The sequence below is a fragment of the Chlorocebus sabaeus genome, chromosome 20, assembly GCF_047675955.1.
Source record: "Chlorocebus sabaeus isolate Y175 chromosome 20, mChlSab1.0.hap1, whole genome shotgun sequence".
NCBI classification, from domain to species: domain Eukaryota; kingdom Metazoa; phylum Chordata; class Mammalia; order Primates; family Cercopithecidae; genus Chlorocebus; species Chlorocebus sabaeus.
This window is the reverse complement of record NC_132923.1, coordinates 30,380,378-30,400,229: the sequence shown is the minus strand read 5'-3', so window position 1 is coordinate 30,400,229 and position 19,852 is coordinate 30,380,378.

The window sequence follows — 19,852 nt, the reverse complement described above, 5'->3', positions numbered from 1 at the left end:
ATGGCTGATGAAAGAATCTCTGATCTTTAGGGCATATCAATAGTAACTTTCAAAACTTAAAAGCAAAGGAAAACAGATGGTAAAAACAGAATAGAATATCTAAAACGTGGGACAACTACACAAGGTGTAACACATATGTAATGAGAATGCAGAAAGAAGCAGAGGCAGACAGAGAGGAAGAGACAGAAGAAATATTTAGTGCAAAATAACTGAGATTTTCCCAAAATTAATGCCAGCAACAGAACCACAAATCCAAGAATCTAAGAGAACACCAAGCAGAATAAATGAAAACAAAACAAAACTACACTGGACAGGAAATCAAAGACAAATAAAAAAATAAATGAAGTCATAAGGGAGTAGGGAGCCCTTACATAAAGAAGAACAAAGATAATAATTACATCTGACTTCTCAGCAAAGCTATGGGAAGGGAGATTTGGTAAAATTAAGACTTTAGATTCAAATACTTTGAGTTTGAGATGTCTATCAAACTCCAAGTGAAAATGTTGAATAGTCAGATAGCTTCAGAAATTTGTAGTGTGGGAGAGATCTGTGCTTGAAATATACATTTAGGAGTCAATGTCATGTAGAAAACACTTAAAGCTACCAGAGCACATAAGATAACTGAGAGAGTAAGTATTCATAGAGAGGAGAAAACAAGGCTGATCTCTGTGGCAAACTAACTTGACACTTCCAAAGTAAAAAGAGGGAGCAGTCAAAGAGCCTGAGAAGTGACTGGTAAAGCAGAAGAAAACCCAAGAAACCTGGTATCATAAAAGCCAACTGAAGAGTACATAGCAGGGAAAAAAGTAGTAGTTGTTAGCATGTGGTTAGTAAGTAAATTAAGAGGGGAATTGAGAATCGACTATTGGATTTAGCTGGTTGAAGGTCATTGCTGACCTCAGGGACAGAAATTTTCATGGAGCTGTAGGGACGAAAGCCTAATTGGAGTGAGATTAAAATAAAGTGAAAAGAAACACAGTGAATATAAATAATTTGCTCAAGGAACTTATTGGGAGCTGATGAGGAAATAAATTTCATATATATGTTTTAATATGAGAGGAATATTAGCTTTCCAGTGAAGAGTGAAAAACTGAAAAAAAAAAAATGCTGGAATGATACCAGAGGAGATATACATGAATTAATTAATCTTACTTACTCTGATACCTACATTGAAAAGAAACCCCTGTTACTTAACACAATAGAAGTTTACTTATTGTTCACTCCACTCTCTCATGAGGGTATTCAGCAGTTTACTATTCATGCAGGTTGTCAAGGGATGGAGTCTTCTTCAATCCTGTGCCTCACTCTACCCCTTAAGGCCTAAGAGTTCTGTTTTTGACACAACCCAGTGATTAGGAAAAGACAGCATGGGGAAGACATACTTGCTACTTAGTCACTTGCTCAAAAAGACACATATGACTTCTCCCCCCATTCCGCTGGTAAAACTAATAACATGGCTTTCACCTTGGTCCAAGGCGAGCTAGGAAATACAAACTCAACCTGGGCAGAATTCTTACCAAATTATTTACTAGGGATATAAAGCATGTATCTTTGGTGGTCTGCTAACTCTCTGTGCCACTGATGAAATCTAGTGTTGAAGTGAAATAATTGGCTTTAGATAGATCAAAGTCATCATCTCAATAACGGAAAAGGTGGTGTTTGGAACTTGAGAAATGGGGAGTGAATGGACTCAAGAATATTGTATAATTGCCTGGTAGAGTTAATGGATCATTTGAGTTTTCTAATGAAAACAACTAACAATGTTATGTTAAACAAAACCGAAGGGATATTAAGAGGATGAGGAACAATGAAAATTGATAGGATTGACAGAGGATAGGGTGAATGGTCCAGCCAGAATCCTAGAAAGGAAAACAAATAAACAAAAATAGAAACAAGATGCAAATTGTCAGAAAATGAGCTGCAAAGAATAAATGTTGCAGAAGGATTACAGTTATTGGTAATGGGAATATCTAGGGAGTGAGTGTTTCAGGTATGGTGGAAGACAAGATTATTTTAATAAAATTAAGGCCAGGTGGATGTAGTGTTATCTATGCCAAGAATTATGACAGAAGTAATTGGAGAGTGATTCTGAGCTAGGACATAACTCATGGAAAAATGAGGAGGAATGATGCAGTTTGGAAGATAGCCATAACTGAAGATAGAGGGTTTAACAATTAGACAGAATGAAATACAATGCTTGAGGTTTTTAGGAAGGTTAAGAGAAAATGCTCTCAAACATGAAATGAAAACCCAAGGACATCTACCTTACTGCCATACCCAGTGGTACAAAGTCTAAGAGGGAAAAATTATATGAGTAGGCTATAGGAGAAAGCATACTTAGCAAAACTCATCACTATTTGGGATTTGAGGTCCAAAATTAATGACACATATAGGGGAGCATCATTCATATTTTTTGCAATGCTAAATTAAAACAAAAATTTCTAATTGCACAGTACTCTTTCAAAAGTACAAAGGCAGGGACAATGGAATTTATGTAGTATGTAACTAATTGTATACAGAACTGACAATTCCCAAATAATCATGAGGCAGTGACACTTATTGACTACACCTCTCCTAGCTTCACCAGTAAACTAAAATTTGAGCCAAAATAGAGCTTAGTCATCCTTTTTGCAGGGCCTTTAACAGAAGCTGAAAGTCAATCATCAATTGACTTGTGCAAATTGACCTTGTAGCACAGCATTTTTTTTTGCAGTGTATAATATATTAATATTTCATTCTGACTATGCACATTAAGGAAGGATTTTTAAAAGGGGCACATGGCCAGCTGTGGTGGCTCATGCCTCTAATCCCAGCACTTTGGGAGGCCGAGGTGGGCAGATCACTTGAGATCAGGAGTTCAGGCCCAGTCTAAACAACATGGTAAAACCCTGTCTCTACTAAAAATATAAAAAAATTAGTCTGACATGGTGACACATGCCTGTATTACCAGCTGCTTGGAACGCTGAGGCAGGAGAATCACTTGAACCTGGGAGGCAGAGGTTGCTGTGAGCTGAGATCATGCCGTTGCACTCCAGCCTGGCAAACAAGAGTGAAAACTCCATCTCAAAAAGAAAAGAAAAAAAAAAAAAAAAAAAAAAAGGAGGGACACATGTATTTTGGTCTTTGGAATTAAAAGTTTGTGGGTTATTTTTTTTTTGACAGTGGACTCAAAAATATTTTGACTGACTTACACATATGTTATGCTACAAATATCAGTTACCACCATTAAATAACTCCTCACTTGTAAGTAATTTATCCCTGCTCAGTCTTAACTGAGAATGCTACTATATTTGATATATGTCCAACTATGTATATTTTTGGAGAATGAAGAAACTGTAATATTGTGGGAATCCCCCCCTATATTTCAACATAGGTTCTTACTATTTTCCCTGAATATTGGCTGACTGAGAAATAAAGAGAAAGAGTACAAAGAGAGGAATTTTACAGCTGGGGCTCTGGGGGTGACATCACATATTGGTAGGACCATGATCCCCACCTAAGCTGCAAAACCAGCAGGTTTTTATTAAGGACTTTGAAAGGAGAGGGGTGTATGAACACAGAGGAGGTCACAAAGATCACATGCTTTAAAGGGCATTAAGATCACAAGGCAAAGGGCAAAGCAAAGATCACAAGAAAAAGGACAAAATCAAAAACTCCTGATAAGGCTCTATGTTCAGCTGTGCACGTATTGTCTTGATAAACAGAAAACAGGATTTGAGGGCAGAGAACTGTTCTGACCTCAAATTTACCAGAGTTGGGTTTCTTCTCTACCCTGATAAGACTGGGGGTACTGCAGGAGACCAGGATGTATTTCAGTCCTTATCTCAACTGCATAATACAGACACTCCCAGAGTGGCCGTTTCTAGACCTCCCCCCAGGAATGCGTGGTATTATTAATATTCCTTGCTGGGAAAATAATTCAGCGATATCTGCCCTACTTGCACATCTGTTTATAGGCTCTGTAAGAAGAAAAATATGGCTCTATTCTGCCCGACCCCTCAGGCAGTCACACCTTACAGTTGTCTTCTCGTTCCCTAAAATCACTGATATTCTGTTCATTTTCAAGGTGCACTGATTTCATATTGTTCAAACACACATGTTTTACAATCAATTTGTACAGTTTAACACAATAGTGGTCCTGAGGTGACAGACATTCTCAGCTTAGGAAGATAACAGGATTAAAGTAAAGACAGGCATAAGGAATTAGAAGACTATTGTTTGGGAACTGATAAATGACCATGAAATCTTCACAATTTATGTTCAGAGATTGCAGTGAAAACAGGCGTAAGAAATTATAACGGTATTAATTTTGGGAACTGATAAATGTCCAAGAAATCTTCACAATTTATGTTCCTCTGCCGCGACTCCAGCTTGTCCCTCCGTTCGGGGTCCCTGACTTCCTGCAACACTGTAGATTTTGGTTCTTTTTTTTTTTTAAATAAGAAACTGAATGGAATTATAACATAATGAAGTTTATTATAACGATACATGCCAAAAATGCACAAATCATAATTGAACAGCTTAAGAAATGAACAAATCCTGTATTCACTCTTAAAAAAATAAAAAGCAAAACTCAGATTATTAGCACCGTAGAAGCTTTCCATGAACTCCATCCCAACCATTATTATTCCTCCTTAAAATTTACCAAAGTTTTGACTTTTTTTCCCTGAAATTTGGGTTTTAAACTTTATATAAGTAAAGTTACATTATAGTACAAATAAACATAATTAAGATGGCTCCCAATTCCATCTTTATGGTATTAAAGACCTGTACAGTCTCAAAGAGTATAGCAAGGACTTGTGAATATAATGGGATTTTAATTCCTGTGATTATATTACTAATTGGTTGATTTTAAGTTATTTAAACAGGAGATTACATTTGATGAACTTGACTTAATCAGGTAGAACCTTAAGAGTGACTGAGCCCTTAGAGAGAATTTCAAAACATTAAAGCCATAGATGTTTTCTTACCAACCTTGAAGAACTACACTGCCTTCTTATGAGAAAGTGACTTTCAGGAGTTGAGAATTGGCCAATAGTCAGCAAAAAAGGCTGCTCAACAGCTAGCAAGAACACATGGACCTCAGTTCTATAATTGCAAGGAACTGAATTCTGCCAAAGCTTGGATGAGTCTGAAAGAGTACTGCAAGTCCCAAATAAGATTGCAGTTCCAGCCAACATTTGGATTTCAGCCTGGTGGCATCCTGAGCAAAGGACCCAGCTACCTGTTCCCAAATGCCTGATTCATGGGAACTACAAAATAATAAGTATGGGTTATTTTAAGATGCTAAATATGTGACAATTTTTGTGTAGCAAAGGAAAACTCGTAAATACAACATGTACCCTTTTGGTTGTGGCTTCTTTCAGTTACTATTATATTTGTGAGAATTATTCCTGTTGTTGTATATAGCAATAGTTTATTCATTTTTTGTGGCTCTGTAGTATTCCACTCTATCAATATAATTACATTTCAGATTATTTATCTATTCTACTGTTGTTTCAAGTTTTTCACTATTACAAACAGTGATATGAATATTCCTGAATGTGCCTTTTGGTGCACATACTCTGGTGGATAGGAGTGGAATTGCATCTGTAGAATACGTATATTCTCAGCACTAATAGACACTGGCAATTTTCCAAAGCAGTTTCAACAAATTACAGTTCCAAAAGCAGAGTGAAATTCAAGTGCTTCCTATACTCCCAGGTAATTGATATTAATCTTGTCATTTTATTTGTTTCATTTTTTAAAGTTTAGTTTTCCTGATGGGTATATAGAATAATCTCATAGCAATGGTGATTACCAACCATATACATTATTTTCACCTTGATTTTTTGGGGCGTCTATGTATGGACATCCCAAGTTTAATTTAAATTGTGTTTTTCTCTCTTTAAACCAGCTAAGAGGATAAAGTAGGGACTTGACTTTTCTGGCAGCGTATGAAGAGATTATCCTTATTAAGATCAGCAGGCAACTATAGTTACAACAAAAAAGATATGATTTGATTTAAATCAAATCAGACTCTTTTTTACCTTCAACTACTTCTCCAGAGGTACTTCTGAGCTCTGCAGTTCACCCTTAGTTCCAACTTCTACACAGAGTGTAAGCACAGCTGTTAGGCACACACATTACTAGCAATTTTAGCTCATCTTCATATCAACTTGTCAGAATTCCAGTGGTAAATGAAATAATTTTTTTGTCATTATTTCCTTTGAACATTTTCTCCTTTTGCAATAGTTGATTCCAAATGGAAAAATAAATCTAAAAACAGTGAAGTCTAAAAGAATGCAATATTTTAATTTTCATTAAATTTGTAATAGAAACACTAAAATATGTTCATAAAATCAAGCTATTCCTCATAAGAAAAATATCTCCATTAGTAAAAATGTCTTTTTCCTGATCTAATATTTACTTCATGATTACAAAGACTTATCTAACATAAATTATGAGATAGAAGTACAGAAATCACATAATCGCCCTGATGTGTCCACTGTGCAACTCATCAATCTATCTCTATGTATGCCGTATTTTAAGCAGATTTTATGTATATTAAATTTTATGATTAAACAAAGTGATTTACTGTTGGATTTTTTCTTTTCATAGAAAACTGCCTCTAGCATGAGAGGGGTTTCAAAATTATTCCATGTATATAACACTAACCAATATAATTTTATTTCCATGAAACATTTTAAGTCTACAAAAGAGTATAGAAATAGCAAAAGAAATACTGTCACATACATCATTCACCACTTACAAATTTTAACATGTTGTCATATTTGATTTTAAAATGCATGTCCAATAAATAAGATATGACAAACATTAACATTTTATTTCCTGCCCCAAGAGAGAATCACTAGCCTTATCATTAAATCACTAGATTTAATGATTTCCCTGCTGGGTTTCAGACTTGCGTGGGGCCTGTAGCCACTTTGTTTCAGCTGATTTCTCCCTCTCGGAATAGGTGTATTTTCCCAATGCCTAAACATCTATTGTATCTTGGAAGTAGCTAACTTGCTTTTAATTTTAGAGGCTCATAGATCAAGGGACTTGCTTGTCTCAGATGAGACTTTGGACTATGGACTTTGAGTTAATACTGAAATGAATTTAGACTTGGGGGACTTTTGAGAAAGGAGGATTTTATTTTGCAATGTGAGAAGGACGTGAGATTTTGGAGGGATCAGGAATAAAATGACATGGTTTGAATTTGTGTCCCCACTCAAATCCAGAGAAGACACCTGTTTGGAGGTGATTGGATCATGGGGACAGATTCCTCCCTTGCTATTCTCATAACAGTGGGTGAATTCTCCTGAGATTTCATTGTTTAAAACTGTATGACACCTCCTCTTTTACTCTCATCCTCTTTCTTCATTCATGTAATATGTGCTTGCTTTCCTTTCACCTTCCACCATGATTGGAAGTTTCCTGAGGCCTCCCCAGCCATCCTTCCTATACAGCCTGTAGAAATGTGAATCAATTAAACCTCTTTGTTTAAAAATAGATTACCCAGTCTCAGGTAGTTCTTCATAGCAATGTAAGAGCACACTAATACAAGTAGCAAGCAAGAAATTAGTGTCAAGTCTGACTGAGATTTCATGCCTGAATATCAGCATACTATTAATAGATGTAGTAAAGTTACAAGACCAGAGGAAATGATGGTCAAATAGTACAGTGATTAGAAGTACAGGAGGGAATTTGGTGGAAAATGTGAGCTATAAGTGGAAATACAAGCTAATAATTATGTAAGAGTTAACAAGTTTTTTAAGTGGATAGCTTTAAGAAAAGATTTAGTTTTATCCTTTATGTTTACATATATAAAATAAAATAATTTGCTCACAATTGCTTTTAAGTAATCCAGAAATGTATCCAATAGAAGGACAAGAAATTGCCAATATCTACCTCTTAAACTACAATTATAATATTTTTGTGTTTCATTCTATTTTTCACATTCACAATCTCTTATCTAAAATGTGGGGCCCAATACATCAGATAAGCTGTGTATACTCATAAACCTGTATGTATGATCTATGCAAATACATAGATTATTTTAGTGTATATATTAAATATTAATTACCACCCATGGCATATGCTGTAACAGCACCCCATGATCAAACACATTAAAAAACTTTAACAAAAAACTTAATAATATAGACATTTGGTGTAATAAATAAAGTAAATAAATAGCCTCATTTTAATTCATAATGAATTTTTCTATCAAATAGATTATTTTTAAAATTTGCTTTACAGAACTTTTTACATTTTACAACTGCTGAAAAGACTGCTGACTATCTTGGGTGCGATAAATATTATGTTTTAAATGAACATATTTTTGCCACATATATAAATATTTAAATAACTTATTTATATCTGATTTTTATAATGGACTAAAATGTTAACGGAGATCATGAAACTAAATTTTTTTCTTTTCCTTTGATAGGATAATCAACTGCTTTTGCTTAAACAATTCAAAATCGGAAATCATGACCTACCATATCCTTAGGGAGAGACGTATGATAGCAATAAGCAATGCATGTACGCACTTGTAATTCAAAGGCACTGAGGCAAAAACTATCAAAACATTACTCAAATTGACAAGGATATATGGTTCGTTAGGCTGGGAACTGATGCGTTATAAACCAGTTGGTGATCAGCTTAATAATTTGAATAAAGTTGCAGATTATTAAAAAATTGTACTTGCTGTCTTAATTAAATCTCAAATCATGTCTTGAAGAAAGGTACATGTGATTGTGGACATTTATCAAGAGATCAAACCTAGTGTCTATCACAGCAGAATAATCAATAACCAAATTTAATATATCATTGTTTTAATTGAAAATTCCTTACTATGTTCTCACTGTTGACTTTTAAGACTTAACAGTGTCAATAAATCAACTATTTTTAAATTAACATAGAATTAACATAAATGATTCAACATTCAGAATGGTTAAATAAAACAAAAAAGTAGTGTTACCTGTAGTTGGAAATATATTGCATTTGCTGTAGTTGTTTCTCCTGACTTCTGAAAATGGTTCATGCATGCAAAACATTTTTGTTATTTATAATTGGCATTGTTCATCTAACAAGAGCATTTTTCTAAAGGTTCCTTACCTACTGTAGATTCTGTATAAATTATTGACCTTATTTCATTTTTAACGTAAATACATGGTTGTATCCGAATAGATGTACAAATAATATGTTAAAATTTACTGCTACAGAAAATTTTACCTGGAGATGGAGTGCTAAAATAACATAAATCTGCAATGTGTGGAATTGTCTAAGCGGATGGGCAGTTGGCGAAGACATAGATGCTGTAGAAGTGAAACTTCTTTGTAATCCTATTGTCTTTATTAACACAAAAGATAGACTATGTAACCACCAAGCTTTTTATGTATTTTAAAGCAGAGGTCGTCAACCTTTATGGCACTACGAAATGGATTTGTGGAAAAATTTTTTTCCATGTATTGGGAATGGGAGGAGGCAGATGGTTTTGGGATGAAACTGTTCCACTTCAGATCCGGCATTAGATGCTCCTAAGGAGTGAGTAGTCTAGATCCCTCACATGCACAGTTCACGTTAGGGTTTGCTCCTTTGAGAATCAAATACTGCCACTGATTTGATAGGAGGCAGAGCTCAGGTGGTAATGCTCTCTTGCCTGCTGCTTACCTCCTGCTGTGCAGCCCAGATCCTAACAGGCCTTGAACCAGTATCGGTCAGTGGCCCTGGGGTTAAGGACTTCTGTTATAGAGCAATTTATTAGCATAAGTTGCAAAAATGGAATGTGTTCATTGCTTTTAGTAAAACTCTACAAGGCGCAATGAAGTAGAAAAAAATTACATAATCTTTAGACAAATATGGAAGGAGAAACAGCCCAGTTAAGAGTAGTTTTCATTTTGCCACAAGTTGGTAATCATTAAGTTGAGGAAGACGTGTCTGACATAGAGATTAGTAAGTACAATATTCTCTAAGCTCAAGAACTGTGACAAGATGATAAGTTTGACTGTGGTTAGTTTCAGAAGATATTTGAGAGAGAGAGAGAGAGAGAGAGAGAGAGAGAGAGAGAGAGAGAGAGAGAGAGAGAGAGAACCAGAAACCTACATTTCTAGAGAATGTTAATGCAAAATAAAGCATAAAACTTACCTACAAAAAGCTTCTGATGGCTCTATCCCTAAAGCAGCAACAGCTTCCAAAACTATACTAGCAGAATGCAGACTTTGAAAACTATGATTCTAGAGACACTTACAATCATAAAGGTGAGAACAATATTCTATCAGAAGGAACAACATAATGTAATGAACTAGAATATGTTAATTTAACAATAAAGTAAGACGTAGTCACATTAGATAGGACTGTATGTCTACATTGCCCCATGGGAGAAAAATAAATTTGTCTGAGCCAGTGCTTTCTAGCAGGGTGGTCTTTTTATCATGGTTGAAGAGCATGCATCCTAAAAGCACAAAAGGAAACTTCCAGCTTATCGTAAATAATGCTTAAGATGATATATGTATCATAAAGTAAGTAGATTAATTAATGAGAGGGAGACAATAGTACTGTTAATTAAAAGCAGGAAAAGGAATGTCTGCCCCTAACTAAAATGAAAAGAATTGTGGCAGAATGTTTCCGAAATAAACTAAAAACTAAAAATAAGTAAATTAATATATAAGTAAGGCATTAGAGAACTATAGTCATGAAATAACAAGATCATAGAGTAGGCAGAATATTTCTATTTGGGGTGTTTGCTGTTTATGGATGCCAGGAAAATATGCAATATGTAGGTGTATGCTTTAGAAAATGTATGTAAAGTTAATATGGTGAAATCACAAATACTGATGAAAGAAATGATAGAAGACCTAAATTAATAGAGAGAAATACGCATTCACTGATTGCAAAACTTAATATTAAAACATTGGTTTGTCTTAATTAGATGTGTAGATTGTACACAGTCTGGGTGAGAATACTAGCAGGAATTTATGCAGAAATCAACCATCTGAATTAGGATGTATATGGAAAGGCAAAGGAAATACAATAGACAAAAGAATCTTTTAAAGGAAAAAAAGAAGACTTGCATTACGTATTTCAAAACTTACTATAAAGCCACAGCAATCAAGAGAGTCTGGTATCGTCATAAAAATAAACTAATATAACAATACAACAGAACAGAAAGCCTGGAAATAAACCCAACCTTATGCAGTCGTGTGATTTTTTAAAAAGGCAACGATAGAATCCAATAAAAAGAAATACTTTCAACAAATGTTCACAATAGGGAAATGAAAAAAATTAGATGCCTACCTCACACCATCTACAACTATTAATTATAGGTAAGTCATAAACCAAAGCATAAAACCAATTACAATGCCTCTAGGAAAAAAAAAAAAAAAACTATCAGCATATTTTCATGGTTTGGGGTAGGCAAAATTTTCTTTGGACATACATAGAGAATATTTAGTAAATTAAACTTCATCACCTAAAAATTTCTGTTCACCAAAACGAACACACAAAAACAAATACCAGATGTAGCTATTTGTTTCCTGAAGACAATATTGTTTTCCTATTTATAGAATGTTTCAACTGAATAGTGATAAGAACAGTTTTATTGATTTTGATATTTTTAGTTCAGGTAAATTTCATTCAGTATTTTTTCCGTGTGGTCTTTACACTAACTACATAACCTAATGACCCAATTCCTTAGTTCCAAGATTTTACTACTTAAACAATCTTGAATGATTCACCCTGGAAATCTGCACATTAGCTAGAATCCCAGGTAATTCCTATTAGACATTAGTTTCAAACTCTTTAGATAGTAACCATGCTATGTAGGCCAGTTGAATTTACATCTCATCATCTCTTCAGAGCCATGAAATTCACCCAATAATACAGTTATTGCTTTCCGCCTCCCACTTTCTTACCATCTTATTCTCTTTTCTGACTTACGTGGCTTTGGTGCTCTACTTCTGTAACTCCATAACCCTATAAACCAATCGTTATCCAGTAATTTCTTATTTATTCATTCACTATTTGTAAATATTCATTGGGTCATAATCCAAATAAAATAGTAAGCATTAACACTATTATTGATATTAACAATATCAAATGTGTTTATTGTTGTATATTCTGCAATAACAAAGAAAACAATTTTTGCTCTCCCAGGATAGCTGTACAAAATGTCTGGAGTACAACCCTCTTAACAGAAATTCCTTCTCACCTTCTATTCACATTTCTCCTCGCATTATAGTAAATACTAGGTATTACATTTGTCTAATAAATGAAATACTGAATATCAACATAATGATAAACTCACATAATTCTGACCAATTATAAAATTTTAGATATGTAGTTTATTGTTCTATCCAATGAAACACTGAGTTGATTAAACAAAGTCTTTATTTATAGATGAGGAAACTGAGTCACAGAGAAATTAAGAATTGGAAAGGATTTTAACTTATTTCTGCCAGTGCAGTCATTACACAAATAGAATGAGTTGTGGCAGAAGCAAGGCTTGATATTTGGTCTTTCATCGATTTAAATAATCTACATTGCCTCTTGGACTTTTGTAACACCATTTATTTTTCAAAATTGCTCTTGATACTTAATTTACATTGAGTGTACTTATGAAAGAATATTGCAGAGAATAGAACACACAAACAGTTTTTATTGGTTAGAAATTTTATCAAGCATTTACATGGAAATGAGAAATCATGTTAAGTAAATGACAAAGAAAATGGGTATTGTAATATTGCTCTTTCACTTTGCTAATAAGTACTAAATGTCAATATTAGAATAGTTTTCTCAGTCTTCAACTTACAATTATGGGCTTAAGGAAGTCTGAATATGGTCAGTATCTTCGTCTAACAAAACAACAAAACCTTACAGTAAAACATTAATTTTAGAGAAAGAATGCTCAGAGATTTTACTGTGATGGTAAAAAAAAAAGCAAACCCAATACAAGACCATGATTTTATCCTGGAACTCAACTGTGCAAAGCAAATCTATTTTTTGTAACTATCATTATGCAAGCAACTATCACCCAAGGGTATATAGATCATACTAGGCCTATTCATCCCTGGCAATGAAACAGGTTACGAAGCATTTGTTAACCTTAGCATTGTAGCTATGAAATTTGATTTTAATGATCATCATGCTTTGTAGCATGGATTTTATTTTTAGGATAACTTTAACCCTGGAATCTTCTTTTGTTGCTCTCATACAAGGGACAGCAGCTCCAAATCTCAGATAAAGTGAATAGAGTGCCTTGCATAAAAGGACAGGTGTTTCTACTTTCCTGTTAATGACTCCCTAAGTGTGGATGATGATGATCCTTATCAGTCATTACTAAATTTACTTCACAGAAATTAAGAATTAAATTACAGTTTCAAGGCTCATTGGGTCTTGTTAAATTTGTTGAATTGTTCACATGTGTGTGTCTTGTCCTCCATGGGGTATCTGTAAAGCAGGTGTTTCAATTCATTGAAAGTTTGCTGCATTCCACTCTGCCCAAAGATTATTATACAATTGTGTTTGAATTCCAGGTTGGGTTCTTATATTTGAAGATCACACTTCAAATAGTCATATTTGACTATTCAAGTTTAGCATAAAGAGGAATAATATGGAAATGGTCTCTTATGGGAGCTTTTAAAAAAGAGTAGTGAATGTGAAATTCAAGGGCAGATAGGGACCGCATTCCAAACTTAATATCTTTTTCACTTGTCTCAGTACTCTGATGCCAAACAATTCCAAATACAAGTGCAAGTGGAAAGATCTTTTGCATTTTTATCCACGCCTGTGGGGACATGTCTTCTAATGCACTAAAAGCACAACTCATTGCTCTTTGAATGCAGGGGATATTAAACCAGATAGAAATTACTGCTGTTGTGTAAGTCTTCCCTGCCCTCTTTGTCCATATACTCTCTCTTTGGCAAGAGAAAAATGCCCCAGACAATGTCACCTTCAATTTAATGTTCTCCTTTGAAAACTAAAACCAAATCAAACTGTATTTTTAAGCACAAAAAAGAACCAGATTCAGAATCAGATCAAATAACAGTCTGGGCTTTAAAACAGATGTTTATATTTCTAAATCAGCCATTTTTAAACATAATTAGAGCATCTTATAGCATTTGAAAGATCAATTAATATGTCTGATATTTATTTTATGTCATGAGTTGCTATAACTTGTGTTATATTTATATTGAAATTTTAGAAACAGGATGAATTTTCACATTAAATGTCTAACATAATAATTCTAAGGCAAAGTAATGTGACCAAAAGAAAGAGAAAAAACTGAGAATGTATTTCTGCTTCTTCATTCCCAGTGTAGTTTTCTCTCCACCAGGTAAGAGTACCTACATTTATAAGAAAAGGAAGAAATGGCTTATCTGAAATTCCTAATAATAGCAATAATAAATAAAAACCAGAAACTAGTTACAATGATAATAATAACAATAATAATTACTAAGGAACCATTTTATTATCCCTGTGTACAGTGTCAGGAATTTTTCTTAGATCTATGAAACTGTAAATAGAGAAATTAGTGACATAAATGAAGACTCTTAATGTTCAACAAGCTGAGCTTCTAGCAAAATTACTCAAGAAGAAAATGATTCACAACCCACCTTTAATAGCTGGGAGGTTAGTACAGCAGTATCTCCTGTCACCTGGTTACACATTGCATTTTCAAGGTGTATTAGTCCATTTTCACACTACTATAAACAATGACCTAAGACTGGGTAATTTATTAATAAAAGAGGTTTAATTAACTCATAGTTTTGCGTGGCTGGGGAGGCCTCAGGAAACCTACAATCATGGCGGAAATGGAAGCAAGACACATCTGACATGGCAGCAGGAGAGAGACAGTGACCGAGTGCCACACTTCAAAACCATCATCTTTCATTAGAACTCACTCTCACAGGAACAGCATGAGAAAATCACCCCCATGATCCAGTCATCTCCCACCAGGTCCTTCCCTTGATATTTGGGGACTGCAATTTGAGATGAGATTTGGGTGTGGGAATACAGAGCCAAAACATATCATTTTGCCTCTGACCCCTCCCAAATATCATGTCTATTTCACATTTCAAAACCTGTCATGCCTTCACAACAGTTCCCCAAATTCTTAACTTATTCCAGCATTAAGTCAAAGGTCCAGTTCCAAAGCCTCATCTGAGGCAAGTCCCTTTCTCCTATTAGTCTGTAAATCAAAAACAAGTTAGTTACTTACAAGATACAATGGGGGGTAAAGGCATTAGGTAAATGTTCTCATTCCAAATGAGAGAAATTGGCTAAAACAAAGGGCCATGGGCCCCACGCGAGTCCAAAACCCAGCAGGATACTCAGTAAAAGTTAAAGCTCTGAAATAATCTCCTTTGACTCCATGTCTTACATCCAGTTCCTGAAAATGCAAGAGGTGGGCTCCCAAGGCCTCAGGCAGCTCCACCCACATGGCTCTGCAGGGCACAGTCCCTGTGTCAGCTTTCTTGGGCTGGCGTTGAGTGCCTGTGACTTTTCCAAGTGCACAGTACAAGCCATCAGTGGATCTCCCATTCTAGGGACTGGAGAATGGTGGCACTTTTCTCACATATTCACTAGGCAGTGCCCCCGTGGAGACTCTGTGTGGGGGTTCCAACCCCACATTTCCTTTCTACATTGTCCTAGTAGAGGTTCCCCATGAGGAATCTGCTCCTGTAGCAGATTTCTGCCTGGTTACTCAGGCATTTCCATACATGCTCTGAAATCTAGGCAGAGGTTCTGAGCAAATGCTCAGTTCTTATCTTCTGTGCCCACAAAGGCCCAACATCATGTTCAAGCCATCAAGGCTTGGACTTGCACCCTCTGCATCAACAGTCCAAGTTGTACCATGGCCTCTTTTAGCCATGGCTGGAGCTGGAGCAGCTGGGATTCAGGGTGCCATATCCCAAGGCTGAACAGAGCAGAGGAGCCCTGGGTTCAGACCATGCAACCATTTTTTTCTTTCTATACCTCCCACCTGTGATGTGTGGAGGAGCTGCTTGAAGATCTCTGAAATGTCCTGCAGACATTTTCCCCATTGTCTTGACAATTAAAATTCAGCTCTTTGTGACCTATGCAAATATCTGCATTTCTACCATCTGGTCAGGCTGAAAATTTTCCAAACTTTTATGCACTGTTTCCCTTTTAAATATAAGTTTCAATTTCAGATCATTTCTTTGTGAAAGTATATGATTGTATGCTTTTGGAAAAAGCCTAGTCACATCCTGAATGCTTTGCTCCTTAGAAATTTCTTCTGCCAGATAATCTAAATCATCTCTCTCAAGTTCAAACTTCCACAGATCCCAATGGCAGCAGAAATATGCCACCAGTCTCTTTGCTGAAGAGTAGCAAGAGTGACCTTTCCTCCAGTTTCAAATATGTTACTTATTTACATCTGAGACCACTTCTGCTTGGACTTCACTGTCCATATTACTATCAGCATTTTTGTCAAAATCATTCAATAAGTCTCTAAGAAGTTCCAAACTTTCCCACTTCCTGTCTTCTCCCGAGCCCTCCAAATTGTTCTAACATATACCCATTTCCCAGTTCCAAAGTCGCTTCCACATTTTCAGGTTATCTTTATAGCAATGCTCCACTATCGCAGTACCAATTTTGTGTATTAACCCATTTTCACACTGCTATAAACAGCAACCTGAGATTGAGTAATTTATAAAGGAAAGAGATTTAATTGACTATCACAGTTCCACATGACTGAGGAGACCTCAGGAAACTTACAATAATGATGGAAGAGGAAGCAAGGCATGTCTTACGTGGCAGCCAGAGAGAAAGAGAGAGAGAGAGAGAGAGAGAGAGAGAGAGAGAGAAAGAGAGAGAGAGAGAGAGAGCTACACTTAAAAACCATAAACTCTCATGAGAACTCATTCACTCTCATATGAACAGCATGGGGAAACCTCTCCCCCTATGATGCAATCACCTTCCACCAGGTCACTCCCTTGACACGTGGGGATTACAATTTGAGATGAGATTTGGAGGGGGACACAGAACCAAACCATATCATGCATACCACAAGGCAAACCAACATTCAAATTTTTAGAGAGTTTCAACAACAAAAAATAATTCATAGTAATATTATTGAAACAAAGATAATCTAGTTTCCCAAAACTATATATACTTTTCTACATAGAGAGTGAACAAAATACCCATAATAATGTAAATTATTGATATCTTCTCTATAAAATTGTTAAAGGCAAATTAGGGCAGGATAATTATAGATAATAATTTATAAGACAGTAAATAATTCATAATATGAACTTTTAAGTCAAACATTCATATTGCACATGTATCACTTTCTTTCATTATTTTGAGTACTAAATATTTTAAAAATTAGCAGAAGTGAAAAACTATTTTACTTTTGTGTGATGTTGGGTAAACTCTCATTGAAGTGTAAAGACAGACAGATAATATAATAGTAGTTAGTTCAGGGATTTGTTAAAAGGGAAAATGCAATCATGTTTATTACCTGCTAAACACAAGATATAGTAGAGATTAGGCACTCAATAAATATAAACTATTAGAATTATTATGATTATCAATCTTACTATTGTTAAAAATACTCAAAGTACCATTGTTTTTTAAAAGTATGATTCACATGCTATTTATCGAGCAATTTTTGTGTTATAACAATAAATGTTATACAAATTGAATGTCAAACTACTAAAGTCTCATATACAATTACAGTGAAAGCATATGAAAATCACATTAATTGGTAGGCTCTTTTACTCTTTCTGTACCCTTTAATAGGCAAACTAAAACTTTACAAATTAGCATGTCAACATTTTATGCTACTGTCTAGAATGCCTCTAAGTTTCAAAATATTCTATACTTTTCCGAAAATTCAACATTCTCTGCTAATTGTTAGTCTCATAGATGAAGCAAACTCCTTTTTTGTGTAAATGATAAACGTTATTTTTTTCAAGCAATTTTAGGTTTAAAGAAAAATTGAGCAGAAGACACAGTTTGCATATACCTCTTGTAATCACATGTACATAGCCTGCCCCATTACCATCTCCCACCACCACCAGAGTGGTAAGTTTGTTGTAATATATGAACCTACATTAACACATCATTATTACTCAAATGCATAGTTTGTTCAACCTTGGTGTACATTTTATAAATTTTGACAAATGTAGAATAACTTATACCTGCCATTGCAGTATCATACACAATAATTTCACTGCCCTAAAAATGATCTGTTCTTTCCTTATTTATCCCTGTCTTACTGCTGAATCCCTAGAAACCACAGATCTTTTTACTGTCTTCATAGTTTTGTTTGTCTCAGAATGTTACATAGTCAAAATGATCCAGTATGTAGCCTTTTCATATTGGCTTTATTCACTTACAAATATGCATTTAAGTTTCTTTCAAATCATTTCATGGCTTGATAGCTCATTTCTTTTTAGTGCTGAGTAATATCCCACTGCTTGGATGTACCACAGTTTACTTATTTATTCATCTACTAAAGAACATATTGATTGCTTTCAAGTTTTAGCTATTATGAATAAAGCTGCTATAAATATTCCTGTACATGCTTTTGTGTCATAAGTTTTAAATTTATTTGAGTTAATACCAAAGAGCATGGTTGCTTGTTTACATGGCAAAAGCACATTTAGTTTTGTAAGAAACTAGCAGTCTTTTAAAGTGGCTGTACTGTTTTGCATTTCAGCCAGCAAGGAATGAGAGTTCCTGTTGATCCGCGTCGTCCTCACCAGCATTTGATGTGGTTAGCGTTTTGCATTTTAGCATTCAAATAGGTATATAGTGGTATTTCAGTGTTGTTTTAATTTGCAATAGTCTAATAAAATATGATGATATTGAGCATGTTCATATATGCTTATTTACTGTCTGCATATCTTCTTTGGTGAGGTGTCTGTTTAGGCCTTTGACCTTTTTTTTTTTTTTTTTTTTTTTTTTTTTGGTCAGGTTATTCATTTTCTTATTGCTACGTTTTAAGAGTTTCTTCTATATTTTAAATTATAGTCCTTTACCAAATGTGGCTTTTGTAATTTTTTTCTCCTGGTTTCTGGCTTGCCTGGTCTGTATTTTGCGTTTCTCTAGACAACATTGAGTCTTCCTATCCAAGAACAGGAAATGTATCTCCATTTATTTAGCCGTTGACATTTTTTATAAGAGTTTTGCAGTTTTCCTTACATAAATGTATATATTAGATTTATATGTAAATATTTCATCCTTTGACATGCCAATGAAAATAGCAGTGTGCTTTGAATGTCACATTCCAGCTTTTCATTGGTAGCATTTAGGAAAAAATAACTTCATATTAACCATGTGTTTGTCAAATTTGCTATAATCACTTATTCATTCCAACAAGGTTTTTGTAGATTCTTTCGGATTTTCTATATAGATTATCATTTCATCTGTATAAATGATCATGTAGAAAAGACAAGTTCTGTTTCTTTCTTCCCTATCTCTATATGTGTTATTTCCTTTCCTCAATCTATTGCATTATTTAGAACTTCCAGTTGAACGTTGAAAAGCAGTAGTGAGAGTGTTGAAAAACTAAGTTTTTCAACAAAAAGTAAGATGTTAACTGTAGGTACATTGTGTGTGTGCATGCTTTTTTAAAAATCAAATTGAGGAAGTCTTTCCTCTCTATTTCTAATTTTCTGATAGTTTTTGTCATTAGTGGGCATTTGGTGTTGTCAAATGCTTTTTCTGCATGTATTGATAAGACTACATGATTTTTCTTCCTAAGGTTGTTGGTGTGATGGATTACATTAATTGATTTCTGAATGTAGACATAGCCAAGCATACTGGAATAAATCCTAGTTGGTCAATCTGTATAATTCCTTTTGTACTTTGTTGGATTTAATTTGCTGATATTTTG